At 45.0% G+C, this 18,271-nt stretch overlaps 1 protein-coding gene across 1 annotated transcript in view; it reads right to left on the reverse strand.

The window, feature by feature from the left end:
- LOC118365266 (inactive phospholipase C-like protein 2) overlaps positions 1-18,271 on the reverse strand; it is a 97,525-nt gene that overhangs the window by 76,227 nt on the left and 3,027 nt on the right. The gene's annotated exons all lie outside the window — the stretch shown is intronic.

Raw genomic sequence — 18,271 nt, forward strand, 5'->3', positions numbered from 1 at the left:
CCTTGAAATAACATTTTAAAAAACGCATTCAGGTGAGACGTTGTGGGTGGGGTGAATTGTTCATAAGTAATCATTCTGGGGGCGGGTACATGTAGTTATACCTGATCCCAACACTTTCTCACAAAGGCATACTTACCAGAAGTCCACTGGCAAGCTCTGATAATGTAGTTATACCTGATCCCAACACTTTCTCACAAAGGCATACTTACCAGAAGTCCACTGGCAAGCTCTGATAATGTAGTTATGCACATCGCCAACAAACACAAATCTGGACCGTTAACTCACAGCGGAAAGGCGCAGAGTTCCAGACGTCTATTTCCACTTGCAGCGTCAGTTTGACAAGGAAATATAGACTCACATTTATCGTGGTGTTGTTTTGGGAAGAAAAGTGCAATCATCTCCTTGAAAAGGAAGATTCGGGGCTCAATTCAATCCAACCTGCATGGCAGTATTTACACAGGAGTTATTTTTCCGATGGTCAACTTAACTCACAGATTGGCCTTGGGTCTTTTTGTAGTATTTTGTATTTTTTATTACAGATCCCCATCAGGTGTATACAAAGCTACCGTACAACTACCAGGGTGGCCCCTCTCACAGGTATGCTTTCACCTTTCAGAATTAGAAGTCTATTAGCACTCTTTAGGAAGAAATACAGCGTGTTGCCATGACTACCATTGTCATCTACAGTGGGGAGAACAAGTATTTGATACACTGCCGCTTTTGCAGGTTTTCCTACTTACAAAGCATGTAGAGGTCTGTCATTTTTATCATAGGTACACTTCAACTGTGAGAGACGGAATCTAAAACAAAAATCCAGAAAATCACATTGTATGATTTTTAAGTAATTAATTTGCGTTTTAGAGGTCTTCTCCCCACTGTATTTGTTGTTACGAAGGATGCAGCTAGGAATATAAACGTATAATCCTCATAGCCTACATGTTTTTGTTTGTTTTCTTCATAAAAGCACATTGATGTGCGTGAAACGGTAAAGCCGAAATGTTGAATTCGGTCAAATGCGGAAATGTGCCTTACCGCCGTCTGAATTTTGAGTAACGTCAGTAGCCTAGTCAAGGAAGCAGCACACAAAATATATTACAACACTCCACTTGCCAAGACCATTGGCAAATAAGGTACGCTGTCACCTGCCTTTAGAGTAAGCCTTGAGGTGGTACCACCTAGCACATCGAGAAGGGAGTGCATTTCATGCTGAACCCCTCCCTTGAGATGACATAGGGATCATTAACTAGATTCAGCCGCGGACCAATGCTTTCTTAAGCGGATGGTCAGGGAACCGGAACATAATTACAAATCATTTGTAGACCGCAAGAAGCCCGAACGGATATAATGTTTGACTGAAACATAATCATTTCAAACCTTGCTTACATTTGTATACAATTACTTTTCTCTCTATTATAGAATAATTGGGAACAGATTTCTTTCATGAAAATCACCTGATTTCCTGGTGTTTTTAGTCTATTATGTCCAAAGTATATTCATATACTTTTTTTAGATATTATTTTTGATTTATTTATTTTTGCTCAGAAAACTTGGGGGTCCAAATAAAAGCGGCGGTTGGGAAAAAGCCTGACGTAGAAGCTACTTCTCAAGGTGCCTCTACATCACAATTTCAATGGCAGAGTTGAACCACTAGGGGCAGAAAGAACTAGCTTTACTACAAAAAGACTCAAATATATCAAAATCACTATAAATAAACGTAAAACATCTGTTTCATTATGATTTGATCTTCTTCGTGAAAGTTACTCTAAGATTATCACAGTACTGTTATGGTTGACATCTCTGCGTCTCTACCAGAACACACACACACACCCTCTTGATCCCTGTGACTGATGACCTAAGGGGTCAGCCCCACACACATCTGCCCAATATCATGACAAACCCTTCGCAACACGTTCAGTCCATGACCTGGTGCTTAAATTGGATATGGCTCAACTTGTCTTGACAACGTAACATACTTTACATAAGTAGTAGGTAGAGCCTAGACCATACCAGTATTTCCATACTCATTAGTATCGTGGCAAGTAAACAAAACACGAAGCGGAAACAAATTCTTTAATGTTGGAAACAAACAGAGTCACATCTATTTATTTTCTAAGCTATATCACACAATGTTTGACATATAGCAGGTTTTTAAAGGATCCAAGAGTTTGGTCTGCTTTGTGTTTTCGTTTTTGCCATGGAAAATAAATATTGCGATACTGGTATTGTCGCAGCCCTAGTAGAAGGGCTGTTGACGAGTTGCCCGGCTACCTAAAGTCCTTGCTCTGGCCAAATGCTATGCCCACGAACGTTTGTGTATTCTACGCAATCAGTCCTGCCCTGAGTACCTCCCTGACGATTTCTAGAACGCAGATGCATTCTAACCATTCTGATTGGTCCCAGAAACCGATGGTTTGAGCCAGAGGCAGAACACACGTGGGTAAAGCTGAGTTTAGAAAATGAGTCATTGGCTTTGAAACTCTAATTGGTTAGTGATGGTCCAATTGCTGATGACTTTGTTTTTCTACAACACCCCTCATTTTGACGTATCGGACTGAAGTATGGAACAAACATAGAGCAGTTAAATAATTCTGTTTAGTAACATAGGCAAGTTGACAAGGACTTCTACAGGCAATACACAGTTCACTGGGACTTTCCAAATGTTCTTGGCAGGGTTGAGGTCAAGTACATTTCAAGTGAGTCAATTCAGGAAGTAAGTTCACATTCCAATTCTCCTGAATACTTTTCTATGAGACAAATTTGTAATTGTAATTTCAGTTCACTTCCTGAATTGACTGAAGGGCATTTCCACATTAACGGAATTGCGCTGGGACTCAGCAGATATTTTACTTTAAAATGTATACCAAACAAAAATCATTGATTTTCATTGAAGTTTAACAAAGCACTGTGCACAATGAATTATTTTAACAATTTCCACATAAAATGTTACAAAAACACATTTACGTGAAGAACTGTGCATATATAAAGTGTGTAAAAAAGAATCAAGCTTGGCCTTCTAAGTGGCGCACCAGTCTAAGGCACTGCATCACAGTGCTTGAGGTGTCACTACAGCCCTGGCTGTGTCACAGCTAGCTGAGACTGGGAGACCCATGAGGTGGTGCACAATTTGCCCAGTGTCGTCCAAGTTATAGGAGGGTTTGGCCGGACAGGGTTTCCCTGTCCCATCGTGCTCTAGCAACTCCTTGTGGTGGGCAGGGTGCCTGCAAGCTGACTTGATCACCAGTTGAACAGTGTTTCCTCTGACACATTGTTGTGGCTGGCTTCTGGGTTAAGTGAGCAGCTTGGCAGGGTTGTGCTTTGCCTCTCCTGAGTCCATAGGGGAGTTGCAGCGATGGGACAAGACTATAACTATTAAATGGATAAGGGGTTAAAAAATATATTATAATAATATAACTGAGGGAGATTACTGTCATTCTGTTATCAAACTTTGCATAGTTTTTCCAGTAAATGTGTTGTATTATTATTTACTGTGTACTTTTTCAATGTAATTATTGTGTATAGAGTTCTATGGTTTGTTCAACTTTGAAATCAATGGGTTTTTTTTTTGGCATACATTGTAAAGTGTAAAATCGGAGTCTCGGTGTAATTCCATTACTGTGGAATTGCCCTAAATTGAAATGGATATGACCACAACGCTGGTCCTTGGTCCCTCTGTTCTCCTGGAAACAGGCTGTGAAAAAGGCTTTCTGGAAACATCAAAAAGGACAGGCAGGCCACTTTCCCAATAGAGTACCGGGACCTGGTGAAGTTGGGTCTTTCTATAAACTAGGGGACCAGTGAGGATTTCCGACACTGGACAACTTGTTACAGCTGTTGATTAGTCATTGATAATAATCTTCATTTTCTTAATGTCATTCCCTTAAGAGGGGCAGCAGGTAGCCTAGTGGTTAGAGGCAGGTAGCCAAGTGGTTAGAGGCAGGTAGCCTAGTGGTTAGAGGCAGGTAGCCTAGTGGTTAGAGGCAGGTAGCCTAGTAGTTAGAGGCAGGTAGCCTAGTGGTTAGAGGCAGGTAGCCTAGTGGTTAGAGGCAGGTAGCCTAGTGGTTAGAGGCAGGTAGCCTAGTGGTTAGAGGCAGGTAGCCTAGTGGTTAGAGTGTTGGGCCAGTAACTGAAAGTGTTGGTAAAAATCTGTCATTCTGCCCCTGAACAAGGCAGTTCAGTTCCCCGGTAGGTCATCATTGTAAATAAGAATTGGTTCTTAACTGACTTGCCTGGTTAAATAAAGATGAAAAAAGAGAGGATCAAAACTATATTTTATAAAATTCCCATGTTGATTTAAAACATTATTTTCACATATTTAGTAATGATAATTTGAATATCAATACATTGGCAAGGCCTAAAAAAAAAAAAAAAAAATGAAAGTGAAAATCCTTGAATTTGAATAGTCAATGTCTGTATGAACCCTGCTTAAAGAATGTATAGTCCTAGTTCTATGTGGTTGTATAGCTGGAGTTATGGGCCAGTTTGCATGTATTCACTTTCAACCCTCTAAGTACACATGTGGAACTGAATGAAAATCCCTTTTTATTTATGTTTCAAACCATTTCAAATGTTTTATCCCAGTGTCACACATTGGCCCCATTATTTATAGAAATACCCAACCACCTGCTTAGGGTGATTGTCACACCCTGACCATAGTTTGCTTTGTATGTTTCTATGTTTTGGTTGGTCAGGGTGTGATCTGAGTGGGCACTCTATGTAACATGTCTAGTTTGTCTAGTTCTATGTTTGGCCTGATATGGTTCTCAATCAGAGGCAGGTGTTAGTCATTGTCTCTGATTGGGAACCATATTTAGGTAGCCTGGGTTTCACTGTGTGTTTGTGGGTGATTGTTCCTGTCTCTGTGTTTTGCACCAGATAGGACTGTTTTAGGTTTTCGCATGTTTGTTGTTTTGTTAGTTTATTCGTGTACAGTTTCGTTATTAAAGTACAATGAATAACAACCACGCTGCATTTTGGTCCGCCTCTACTTCACCTAAGGAAAACCCTTACAGTGATGAGAAGTCCTAATGCACTAGCACCTGAAGCACTTTCTCTCTATCCCTTTACCAATGTGGTTCCTCTCCCTCGGCCAAGCTATTTCCACCTCCTTCTGCCCTGTCTCTCTCTTCCTCCATCCATGTTTGAACACTCCACAGAGTAGTCTAGTAGCAGGCATTGATCCATGTGTTATCCCCTTACCGCTGGCACAGCATGGGTTACTTCCTCAGTCATCTCCGGCCAATCCCTTGCATAATCACCTACATACACAGGCACACACACACACACATGCACACACACACACACACACACGCACCCACGTACGAACGCACGCACGCACGCAGACACACACACACACACACAAACACACACAAACACGCACCCACACGTGCACGAACGCACACACACACATGCACACACACACACACATGCACCCACGCACGCACGCAGACACACACACACACACACAAACACGCAAACGCATCCACACGTGCACGCACACACACACACACACACACACACACACACACACACACACACACACACACACACACACACACACACACACAAACACGCGCACGAACGCACGCACGCATGCACACACACACACACCTTGTACTAAGACCGTATCTTAAGGCTCGCACACATTACACCGAACGTGACTCTAGCATTCGTCTGGCGATCTTTCAGCACTCTGTGTTTTCCGGACCACCCACTGTGGACGTCCGACTGCCAACATTTTCACACGATGTAGAATCGGTGCGCACTCTGTTCAGTGGTGCTAAGTACTCTCAGCCAGCTAACACTACTGGTGTGTCTGAGCCCTTAGCGATAACCATGTCTAACACCCAACACATATAAACACATGGACATGTTCACAAACACACACACGCAGCATGGACAAACACACACATACACACACACACACACACACACACACACACATATCCTGACCCATTAGACCAACCCCGACCCCAATCCCAAATCCATCAATGCAGCAACTTCTAACACACACAATTGGATTCCTTCTGTCCTTGGCTTCTGATCCAGTCCACTGCACACCCTTCATCCCTCCCTCCCTCCCTGACCTGCAGAACCCTTTTGATTCCATCTAAAATGGTTCTAAAAAGGTTAATCCGTGTCCCAATCTAACACTCTAAACTGGGTCTCCGTATTAAGGTTTGTCCTGATGGTCTGATAGGATTCTGACAGGCTGTACTGCATGTCCCTTTCTGCTCATTTTATCCAAATCAACAGGTAAAGCAATGATGATCAACTTAGTGGCATCCATTTAATCATTCACCTGCCAGTCTGTTTTTTATCAATGCACAAAAAAGACATGAATTAATAGACATTAGTTCATGGATTAAACTACGACAAGATCAGCTTCTCCTCTACATGTCCCTGTAGCACTTTCTGGTGGTACAGAGAGACGTGTGTGTGTGTGTGAGTACTGCAGTACAGCTCTCTCCTGCTACTCTCTGCTGCTCTCCTCTCAGTGCTGGGTCTCTAGTTACTGCTCAGTCTCAGGATCAGATTACAAACTCAGCAAACACTGCTTTTACCCTCTCCATCTCCCCCTCTCTCTCCCTCTCCCTCTCCCTCTCTCTCTCCATCTCCCTCTCTCTCCCCCTCTCCATCTCTCTCTCCCTCTCTCTCCCCCTCTCTCCCCCTCTCCATCTCCCTCTCTCACACACACACACACACACACACACACACACACACACACACACACACACACACACACACACACACACACACACACACACACACACAGCATAACACAGCATAACACAGCATAACACAGCGTCCTCGCAATCTTCCTCCCTCTCTCTATCTCTCTCCTTGAGACACTGACACAAACACAAATACACACACACACGGTGACAGCATTTAATGCTCATACACAAACATACGCGTCACACACAGAGAGCGGTGTAGAGTACTTAAGTAAAAATACTTTAAAGGACTACTAAAGTTGTTTTTGGAGTATCTGTACTTTACTTTGACAACGTTTACTAAATAAAATAATGTACTGTTTACTCCACACATTTTCCCTGACATCCAAAAGGACCAGTTACATGTTGAATGCTCAGCAGGACAGGAAAAGGGTCTAATTCACGTACTTCTCAAGAGAACATCCCTGGTCATCAACTGCCTCTGACCTGCAGGACTCACTAAACAAAAATCATTTGTTTGTAAATGATGTCTGAGTGTTGGAGTGCGCCCCTGGCTAGCTTAAAACCGTCGGGTTTGCTTAATGTTGGGAATGTGAAATGATTTATACTTTTACTTTTGATACTTCAGTATATTTTTTGCAATTACATTTACTTTTGATACTTAAGTATATTTAAAACCAAATACTTTTAGATTTTTACTCAAGTAGTATTTTACTGGGTGACTTTCACTTTTACTTGAGTCATTTTCTATTAAGGTATCTTTACTTTTACTCATGTATGACAATTGAGTACTATTTCCACCCAGTGCACACAGATCGTCTTGTTAGCAGAGCCTTCTGTTCATAAAAAGCTGAGGACAACACAAGACCCCTGGACACAAAGTTGATCCCTAACATATTATATTTGATATACTTCTGGCTGATTTATACATTATTCTAAAGTAACACACACACACACACACACACACACACACACACACACACACACACACACACACACACACACACACACACACACACACACACACACACACACACACACACACACACAGATAGGGAGAGGGAGAGGGAGAGGGATATACTCGACCAGCCCCTTATACACATATGCAAATACACTCCAAAATGCATACAAATTATCTATGATTAGAGTTTGTATGTGTGTGTGTGTGTGTGTGTGCATGTGTGTTCGTACGAGTGTGTATGTATTTGTGTGGTTATATATAGCATGCTAGAGTAGCAGTGTGTGTCTGCGCCTCTGTACTGTAAGACCTAACTATAATCTACTGTGAGTGACACATACAGGGACAAGAGCATGAATAAAGCAATGACTACTCAATACACAACCACATCTAACACATTAGTTCCAACGTGACAGAACGCAAGCCACCAGCGCTATGCATATGTTTACCTAAGCTGTACCTATGTTAGCCAGCAGCATACCACCCTGCATCCCACTGCTGGTTCTGATGTCAAGCAGGTTTGGTCCTGGTCGGTCCCTGGATGGGAGACCAGATGCTGCTGGAAGTGGTGTTGGAGGGCCAGTAGGAGGCACTCTTTCCTCTGGTCTAAAAAATATCCCCGGGCGGTAACTGGGGTGCCGTCTTCTGGATGAAATGTTAAATGTGCGTCCTTCCCCTCCGTGGTCACCTACGAGCCCATGGCACTTATCGTAATGGTGTTAACCCTGGTGCTAAATTCTCAATCTGCCCATCATGGACACCTAATCATCCCCAGCTTCCAATTGGCTCATTCATGCCTCTCCCTTGTAACTATTCCCCAGGTTGTTGCTGAGAATGTGTTCTCAGTCAACTTACCTGGTTAAATGAATGTTTTGTCATTTTTGGGGCTGTACATGTGAATCAGTGCTATGATCAAATACTTGGTAGCCTGGCGGGTAGGAGAGTTGGGCCAGTAACCAAAAGGTTGCTGGATTGAATCCCTAAGCCGACAACGTAAAAATCGACCATTCTGCCCCTGAGCAAGGCAGTGAACATCCAACAACTGCTCCCCAGGTGCTAATAATGTTGATTAAGACCCCCCTCACTTGTCTGATTCAGAGGGCTTGGGTTAAATGCTGAAGACACATTTCAGTTGAACGCAATGAGCAACTGACTAGGTTTCCCCTTTTCTATGTTGCTCATTCTCTCTCACACATGCGCACAGACAAACACATGCACGTCACGTGCAAACGCACATGCATGTACACTCCAAGTCCAAAGGGAAGTGCTAAATTGGAATGAGACGTATAATTAATCCATCACAAAGCAACAAACTGGTCATTTTCTGTTTCTAAAACGACTGTCACAGAGGACAGGGAATTTTCCCCTTGTTGAGAGAAATTGCTGTCTGCTCGCTTGGCAAATTCCATTTCAGATGACACTCTACACACAGCCAGAAAGACAGACACACTCAAAACACACACACACACACACACACACACACACACACACACACACACACACACACACACACACACACACACACACACACACACACACACACACACACACACACACACACACACACACACACACACACACACACACACACGCTTAACAAAAGACAACGAATGTCTTAAAGAAACACGTGACTGAGCACACAAGCACACACACCTCCTATACCCAGTTCCTCCTCATCCTTTGCCATCTGTGCCAAGGCAAGCCGTGCCACCATCTGTGAGTGGCTGGCACGATCTGGCCTGCCAATCATCAACCACATGGGTAAATCCACAAGTACTGGAATAGACTGACTGACTGTGTGAGCCCTCCTCTGCATGATGGACCCCTCCCTATGAGGGCCCCTGTGATCTATAGACTACAGCAGGATGGTACACTAACCCCATCACATTTCACTTCACAGCCACAAAGACACACAGGGACTTGGTTGACAACATTGGACTTGGTTGAGGACATTGGGCTTGATTCAAAACATTGGGCTGGTTGAGGATGCTGGTTGGTTGGCTGAGAACAAATGAAAGACGTGCTCATTATTGTAGGGCAGACAATCTCGCCACAGCCTATAAATAGGCTTCTGACTGGGTCTAGGTCTGTGGACTGGGGTTTTAAGCACTGTGTGGGGATAGAGGAACTGAACTGAACGAGGCCACGTGTGGCGGGAGAGGCAACACAGAAACAGCTCTTTAAACACAGCAGCAGAGGAGGCACAGGGAGACAAGCAGCACAGCACCAGCAGAGCCACGGGTCCCTGATCCTATAGGACCGTTTACACCTCCACTCCCATGCTCTGTTCCAAGCGACGAACACACACTTGCAGAATCCCTGTGTTCAACCAGGGGCAAAGTGTCCGCGCTGCAGCGTGTTATGTGCAAAACACATTGTGACAGTGTGTAATGTCAAAGTCTCACTCTCAGCTCTCACTTATGCAAACACACACTCTGTAACACGCAGACACACACACACACACCCGTTTATTACGCTTGACTAGAGCAGTGTCCTCTCTGACAGTGTCAGGGCACAAGAGCACTATAATTGCTACTCTGTGAACTAGGCAGGCTGGGCTGTGGGCCCATCAGAATTCCCCTGTCGCTGGAAAACTGGGTAGAGGCCTGGGTAGAGGTAGAGATACATACCTCTCTACCCTCTAACACTCAGCTCCCTCCCTCACTGCTTATCATCTCCCTGGCTCCTGGCTCGCCACACGGAAACTCAACCACGGGGTCAAAGGTCAGCGACCTCACTTCCTCCTTCCTGTTGTGTTAGTTAAGGTTCTATTATTATGTTTTTTTTCTCGGCTCATTGTAGTTGTGAAGGATTTACCTCTCAATTATGATTGGCTTTCAGTATGTCTCAGACAGTATGTTTGTGGAGTAGCAGATTTCATGAATATATCTGGCCCACATTGCTGGCTGCTGAGGTAATTTTCCTTTGTTTTGGTGGCTAGCGCTAATAACGCTCGACTAGCCGGTGCGTGCTGCACCGTGACTAACCACAATCTAGAAGATAATGCTGAGCTCACTTCCTGTTGCGGAATGACTTGGGAGTATTCAGTTTCACCCTCCCCCTCCCCCCCCTCCCTATCCTTTACAGCCAGAAGGAAGTGCAGAGCTGGTTTATTCAGTGGACTAGTAACTAGGAAAACACCTGGGGAGGAGTAGAGAGGAAGTAACGAGGGAGACACGAATGCAGTGGTGTGGACGTGTAGACATTGTCCACCGTTGGCCAAATCAAACAGACCAGCTGCTTGCCCAAACACAGCCAAGTAATCCAGGAGGAATCACTGTGGATTTTCTTGTTATTCTCTCATTTTTACCACTTTAATTAAGGGGGAAAGAATTAAAAAAAAAACTGAAACAGAAAGTGTTTATTTTCTGTTCCTTAAACCTGGTTAGTGGGATTAGACTGAAGATGGAGTTCCTGTGTTTCAGTCCTCCTCCAATGGCATCTTACTGGGGTGGATTGGGTACTTAAGGTGTCTGTCTTGGGTGAGGGGTGGGAGAAAAAGAGAGGGGGTCGTGGCCCACGTTGAATGGGCTCGCGAGTGATTTTGGATCTCTCGACAACATTCCATCAAACACGCTGACATTACGCGACTGAGGGCAATGGAGGACAGAGTGTGAAGGGGAGGGCGAAACATCAAAGGTTAGTTAACCCCTGTTCGATCAGAAGTAAATGCTAGAGATTAATACTTTTGGGAGAAGAAGCTAAAACTGTGAAGAGGTCACAAAACTTTCCGGAGGACAATCTTCTCGAAAATTCTTTCTGACGATTCCCAATTCGGATTCTCATCTCTGTCATACATATTTGATGTTTTAAAATGACAACGAAAAGACATTTGGTTTCTTTTCATTGTTGTACTTCAGCCTATCGACCACCACCACCTTTTTATGACATATTTTTTATGTCTCTCTGTTTTCCATGTCTTTCCTTCAGCCAAGACTCAGAACAAAAAGAAGAGCTAGACATCCAATTAAAGGAAGTCACTTCAGTCAGAGAGAGGGAAGTGAGATCTGAAAGGCCACCAAACGACATGTCAGATGACAAGAGACTGTCGGAGTGGCTGTTGCTGCAGCGATTCCGCCACATTCATTCATCACACCAGCGCCATAGTGGCCCAAAGGAGCCTGGGAAATATTGAGCGGATAAAGTCTGAATATTACTCATCGTTACTTCTCCATTTCTAATGGCCCGAGTGCAGCAATTAAACCTCAGATCGGTAGATCACCCCGTGTGACGACTCCAAAACCAAATACCGCTTCACTTCTCACATTGATTCAAATCGAGACCTCATTTCAGAGACTTCAACAGACATTTTGATCAGACTTTTTTTCCAGAATCCAATGATATCCTAGCTGCTCTTCTGACATCCGAGGACCACATAAACCCTGTACACCAAATAACACTGTCCCTACCACTGCCACTACCTCTGTCTGTCAGCATCATCACTGTTGCTTTGTAAAGGCACATTAAAATGAGGCGTTTACCCACACACCCCAGTGTCCAAATAAATCAGATCAAAAAGCTATTGTTTTTATCTGGGCCCCAATTGCACACACAGATGATTGAGGTTCCTGTTCACTTAGCACAAGTCATTATCCCCAAGCAAAACAAATAAAGGAAAGATATGTAAGACAAAATTCAGGAGAGCCCCCCCATGAAACAAGAGCATGGTTCTACTAGTCACTCTTCTCTCAGTACTGTTACAAGAGTTCTGCTCTGAAGCTCTGGCCAGGTGCCACAGTAAATAGTTTAGGACCAAACAGGGATCTTTAGCATGACGCTTCACTGCCCATATGGGACAGACGAAGAGACCCAATGCTTCTGTGTATTTGAGTGGCTAAGATGAGTTTATTTGTGAGGTACTAAAATATTTTAGAAAACCTCACAGTGGACGTTATGAGGCATCGGTCTTCAAACGAATTGGCAAGAAAAGAGGTGCTTGAGAAAATGGCAGTCGGAGAAATCTGTTCACTGTTCAAATTGTGCTTTCAACTGGGATAGGAGGATGGGCATTTGCTAGTATTTGTCCTCGTGATCCACAATATGGACTCAAGCATTATGGACTTGGAACAAAGAGTACACGCGATTTACTTTTCATTTATCGTGACATTTTACCTCCAAAAATCAAACTTGATGTCCAAGAGCTTGCGGTCTCCTGCTGTTAGTGTTGATTGTTTGAACTTGGGATGAGGGGAGTATTGGGATAGGTGTGCACGTACACATGCATGACATATGCAATATGTCGGACCTTCGCATGTCAATGCTTCATTTTGAATCCAAATAAAGTATTTGAAATGTGTGCGTTGCACAGATGGCTGCTTTGAGATCAACAGCCAAGAGAGTCGCAGAAGTCTGAGCACGCATGTCCATCTGCCATGATCCAGATCCATCTTCATCTACCCTCCATCCTCTTCCTCATCCTTTGCCTCCCCTTCACCTCATAGCCCTCTGTCCAGAGTGAGACTGTGGCAACTTCATTTCCATGATGTCTCTGGGTGTTCTACCATAGTGATGGAGACGAGGAGACATTAACTGTGATCTTTAATATTCATAATCATTGAGAGCATCTTGACTGGCTGCAACACCACTTGGTATGGCATCTGCTTAGCATCCGACCGCAAGGCGCTACAGAGGGTAGTGCGTATGGCCCGGTACATCACTGGGGATGAGCTCCCTGCCACCCAGGACCTCTATACAGCCCAGTCAAAACTGTTCGCTGCTCTGGCTCCCCAATGGTGGAACACACTCCCTCACGACGCCAGGACAGCGGAGTCAATCACCACCTTCCTGAGACACCTGAAACCCCACCTCTTTAAGGAATACCTAGGATAAGATAAAGTCATCCTTCTCACCCCCCCCCCCTTAAAAGATTTAGATGCACTATTGTAAAGTGGCTGTTCCACTGGATGTCATAAGGTGAATGCACCAATTTGTAAGTCGCTCTGGATAAGAGCGTCTGCTAAATGACTTAAATGTAAATGTAAATGTATACCAGGCGGTGTCAGAGGAAGGCGCTAGAAATTGTTAAAGACTCCAGCCATCCAAGTCATCCCAAGTCATAGACTGCTCTCTCTGCTATCGCACGCCAATTGGTACCGATGGGATCCATCAGCATGTAATCAGTGTTATTTGAGAAGGTTCTGACTGAGTTCGGTGCTTCTCCGATTCCTGGTGTGGATGAAGTAAATCCCAGGATTCAACGTTTGGGGAAAGAATTCCATGTTTGCCCAGGGCAGCATTGGGATCAATCTGGGGCTCGGGGGATTGGGGGATCTGGGGAATTTCTGGCACTCCCGAACTAGATAAAGACTATGAGACATCTGGGTAAACTTATACGGGCTTTATGTATTTAATGACTGTAGGGGGTGGAGGTGGGGTTTTATCCAAAGCCAGAGAAGTGGTTATTTGGTAAAGGTCGAGAGCGGAATTTCCCCCACCACACCACCAGAACAGGGGGAATGGTTTGACAGACGCACCTCAGAGTCTGCTCGATTGAGAATGAGATTCCTTTCTACATGTACACCTAGAATCATCTCTTTCCTTGAATGCGACTGGAGCTGGATTCAGATAGGACCTAGATTTAAAGGAGTAAGTAAGACTGCTCCAATCCAAATCAGAGTTCCTAAGATACCGCAGATCCAAAACATTCCTTAAAACATCATTGTAGAATGTCGCCATCTATTTAAAAAATATCCCCTCTCTATCTCTATAACAGACACATATCCCTCTCTATCAAAGAGAGAGAGAGAGAGAGAGAGAGAGAGAGAGAGAGAGAGAGAGAGAGAGAGAGAGAGAGAGAGAGAGAGAGAGAGAGAGAGAGAGAGAGAGAGAGAGTAACATAGAGAACTAATCTCACTCTCACACTCTCTTGAGTGCCTGGACTAATGTATTATAAAGCCATGTGACGAGGACTGGTACAGGATAGAGAGCTGAATTCCTGTTAGCCAGACTGTTAGCCAACCAGCAGTAGGACACACTGGGTTAATAAAGGGGAAAGGGGTTTAATAAATGACAGGACGAGCTGATGTCCTGCCCCTCTCAGTGACATGACTGGGGACTGGGGTGAGGAGTTGGTGAAGAGAGGGAGTGGAGAGGTGTGGTGGCATGCAGTTGGGCTATATGGTAGGTCCCAACAGCTAGCTCCGTGACCACAAAGCCCCATGGTTAAGGTTCTGTGTATTACTCTGTACAACATCTGTTATTATTTTATCCCGTCATGTTTTTGCTCTGCTGTTGTCATGCTGACAATGTTCATCTTTCCAGTGACCGCTCTGAATAAGACTGACCTTTTATTTGCTCCAGAGGTCAAAAACCCCTCAGGGCGTGCAAGGGAGGGAGGGAGGGAGGGAGGGAGGGAGGGAGATAAAGAAACCCATTTTGGTCACAGCAGTGCTGGGGGAAAATCCTTCCTATCCCTCTCTTGGTCTGTGCTGGCAGACAGCCGTCTCCCCAAGTCAGCTAAAGTGAGGCAGGCAGGGCAGGAGCCTGCAGCTGTCCACAGCCCTGCTTAAAAAAAAACAGACTGGAACAGTCCCCCCGGTCAACCTGTCCCCGTCCTCTCCAACCACTTTAGAAGCCCTCCCTTCCCTCCCACCATGGGAGTCACTCACCACGCCAAGTGGGTGACAGCCTTGCAGGATTTGGCTGCTTCAACAATATACACACAGATGGGTTCTCCACTGCTCCCTCATGCCATACATTGACACATCAAGTCCAAACAGGAGGTTTAAAAAAATAACGAGTTTGTTTTCCAACCTCCGGAATAACTCTGTAATGAGCACAATGCTGTAATTGCTCATTTGCCTCTCTACCCCACTCCCCATTTTAGTCCGCTCAGACCCCGCAGCTCATGTTTCAGGCTGATGAAACGTTAGTGTGTGTGGGGTACTGACGCTCCAGCTGCACTACACATTAACTACACTAGCACCACAACACACTACACATGAACTACACTAGCACCACAACACACTACACATTAACTACACTAGCACCACGACACACTACACATGAACTACACTAGCACCGCGACACACTACACATGAACTATACCAGCACCACAACACACTACACATGAACTGCACTAGCACCGCGACACACTACACATGAACTATACCAGCACCACAACACACTACACATGAACTACACTAGCACCACGACACACTACACATGAACTACACCAGCACCACAACACACTACACATGAACTGCACCAGCACCACAACACACTACACATGAACTGCACTAGCACCACAACACACTACACATGAACTACACTAGCACCACAACACACTACAGGATAGAGTTGGGACAATAAATAAAAAATTATAAGTTATTGCGGGCATTTTCCTGATATCGTTCATTACGATACGTAGCCTGTACTAGAGAAATGTGAAGTTTGACAAGAAGTAAGTGTGTTAATGTGGGTGATTGTTAATGGGACAGTTGATGGCTACAACCATCAGACTCGTAGTAAGTTAGTAGTTTAAAGGAAACGTTTCAAAAACTTGTTGCACATTAATGTTATAAACTATCCTTCTATTTATCATCATCGCATCAATTCAGGCAATTTATCACGATATGGATTTTTTTTGGTCCATATCGCCCAGCTCTACTACAGAGAGAACTGACCCAGATTCCCATCAGGCCACCCTCTATCTGTGTATTCGACCATGTTGTGACTGACGACGAAGTTCACTGGATTGCGACGTTCCTCTCTGAATCTATGAATAAACATGCCCTCTTGGCTGCATTCGCAGCAGAGTCTATCTAAAAGAACCGCTGACCCTAACTGTTCTGTGGTAGCGGTTCCAGAACACTGACCCTTCGGATAGACTATTTTACGCCCAGGGATACGAGTAGGCCTTTAGGAGACATACAGGAATAAAAGTGGACGTCAGTGTGCTGTAGGACCAACACATCCATATTGGAATGAGAACAGGAAACAGGAAACAGACAATGGTGCTCTGATGCGCTGCTAGCTCCAACTCCAAAAAGTTCTGGGACACTGTGAAGTCCATGGAGAACAAGAGCACCTCCTCTCAGCTGCCCACTGCACTGAGGCTAGGAAACACGGTCTCCACCGATAAATCCATGATTATCGAAAACTTCAATAAGCACTTCTCAACGGCTGGCCATGCCTTCCGCCTGGCTACTCCAACCTCGGCCAACAGCTCCGCCCCCCCCGTAGTTCCTCACCCAAGCCTCTCCAGGTTCTCCTTTACCCAAATCCAGATAGCAGATGTTCTGAAAGAGCTGCAAAACCTGGACCCGTACAAATCAGCTGGGCTTGACAATCTGGACCCGCTATTTCTGAAACTATCTGCCGCCATTGTCGCAACCCCTATCACCAGCCTGTTCAACCTCTCTTTCATATCGTCTGAGATCCCCAAGGATTGAAAGCTGCCGCAGTCATCCCCTCTTCAAAGGAGGAGACACCCTGGACCCAAACTGCTATAGACCTATATCCATCCTGCCCTGCCTATCTAAGGTCTTCGAAAGCCAAGTCAACAAACAGGTCACTGACCATCTCGAATCCCACCGTACCTTCTCCGCTGTGCAATCTGGTTTCCGAGCCGGTCACGGGTGCACCTCAGCCACACTCAAGGTACTAAATGATATCATAACCGCCATCGATAAAAGACAGTACTGTGCAGCCGTCTTCATCGACCTCGCCAAGGCTTTCGACTCTGTCAATCACCAAATTCTTATCGGCAGACTCAACAGCCTCGGTTTTTCGGATGACTGCCTTGCCTGGTTCACCAATTACTTTGCAGACAGAGTTCAGTGTGTCAAATCAGAGGGCATGCTGTCCGGTCCTCTGGCAGTCTCTATGGGGGTGCCACAGGGTTCAATTCTCGGGCCGACTCTTTTCTCTGTATATATCAATGATGTTGCTCTTGCTGCGGGCGATTCCCTGATCCACCTCTACGCAGACGACACCATTCTATATACTTTCGGCCCGTCATTGGACACTGTGCTATCAAACCTCCAAACGAGCTTCAATGCCATACAGCACTCCTTCCGTGGCCTCCAACTGCTCTTAAACGCGAGTAAAACCAAATGCATGCTTTTCAACCGATCGCTGCCTGCACCTGCATGCCCGACTAGCATCACCACCCTGGATGGTTCCAACCTTGAATATGTGGACATCTATAAGTACCTAGGTGTCTGGCTAGACTGCAAACTCTCCTTCCAGACTCACATCAAACATCTCCAATCAAAAATCAAATCCAGAGTCGGCTTTCTATTCCGCAACAAAGCCTCCTTCACTCACGCTGCCAAGCTTACCCTAGTAAAACTGACTATCCTACCGATCCTCGACTTCGGCGATGTCATCTACAAAATGGCTTCCAACACTCTACTCAGCAAACTGGATGCAGTCTATCACAGTGCCATCCGTTTTGTCACTAAAGCACCTTATACCACCCACCACTGCGACTTGTATGCTCTAGTCGGCTGGCCCTCACTACATATTCGTCGCCAGACCCACTGGCTCCAGGTCATTTACAAGTCCATGCTAGGTAAAGCTCCGCCTTATCTCAGTTCACTGGTCACGATGGCAACACCCATCCGTAGCACGCGCTCCAGCAGGTGTATCTCACTGATCATCCCTAAAGCCAACACCTCATTTGGCCGCCTTTCGT

The sequence above is a fragment of the Oncorhynchus keta genome, chromosome 32, assembly GCF_023373465.1.
Source record: "Oncorhynchus keta strain PuntledgeMale-10-30-2019 chromosome 32, Oket_V2, whole genome shotgun sequence".
Lineage (NCBI taxonomy): Eukaryota > Metazoa > Chordata > Actinopteri > Salmoniformes > Salmonidae > Oncorhynchus > Oncorhynchus keta.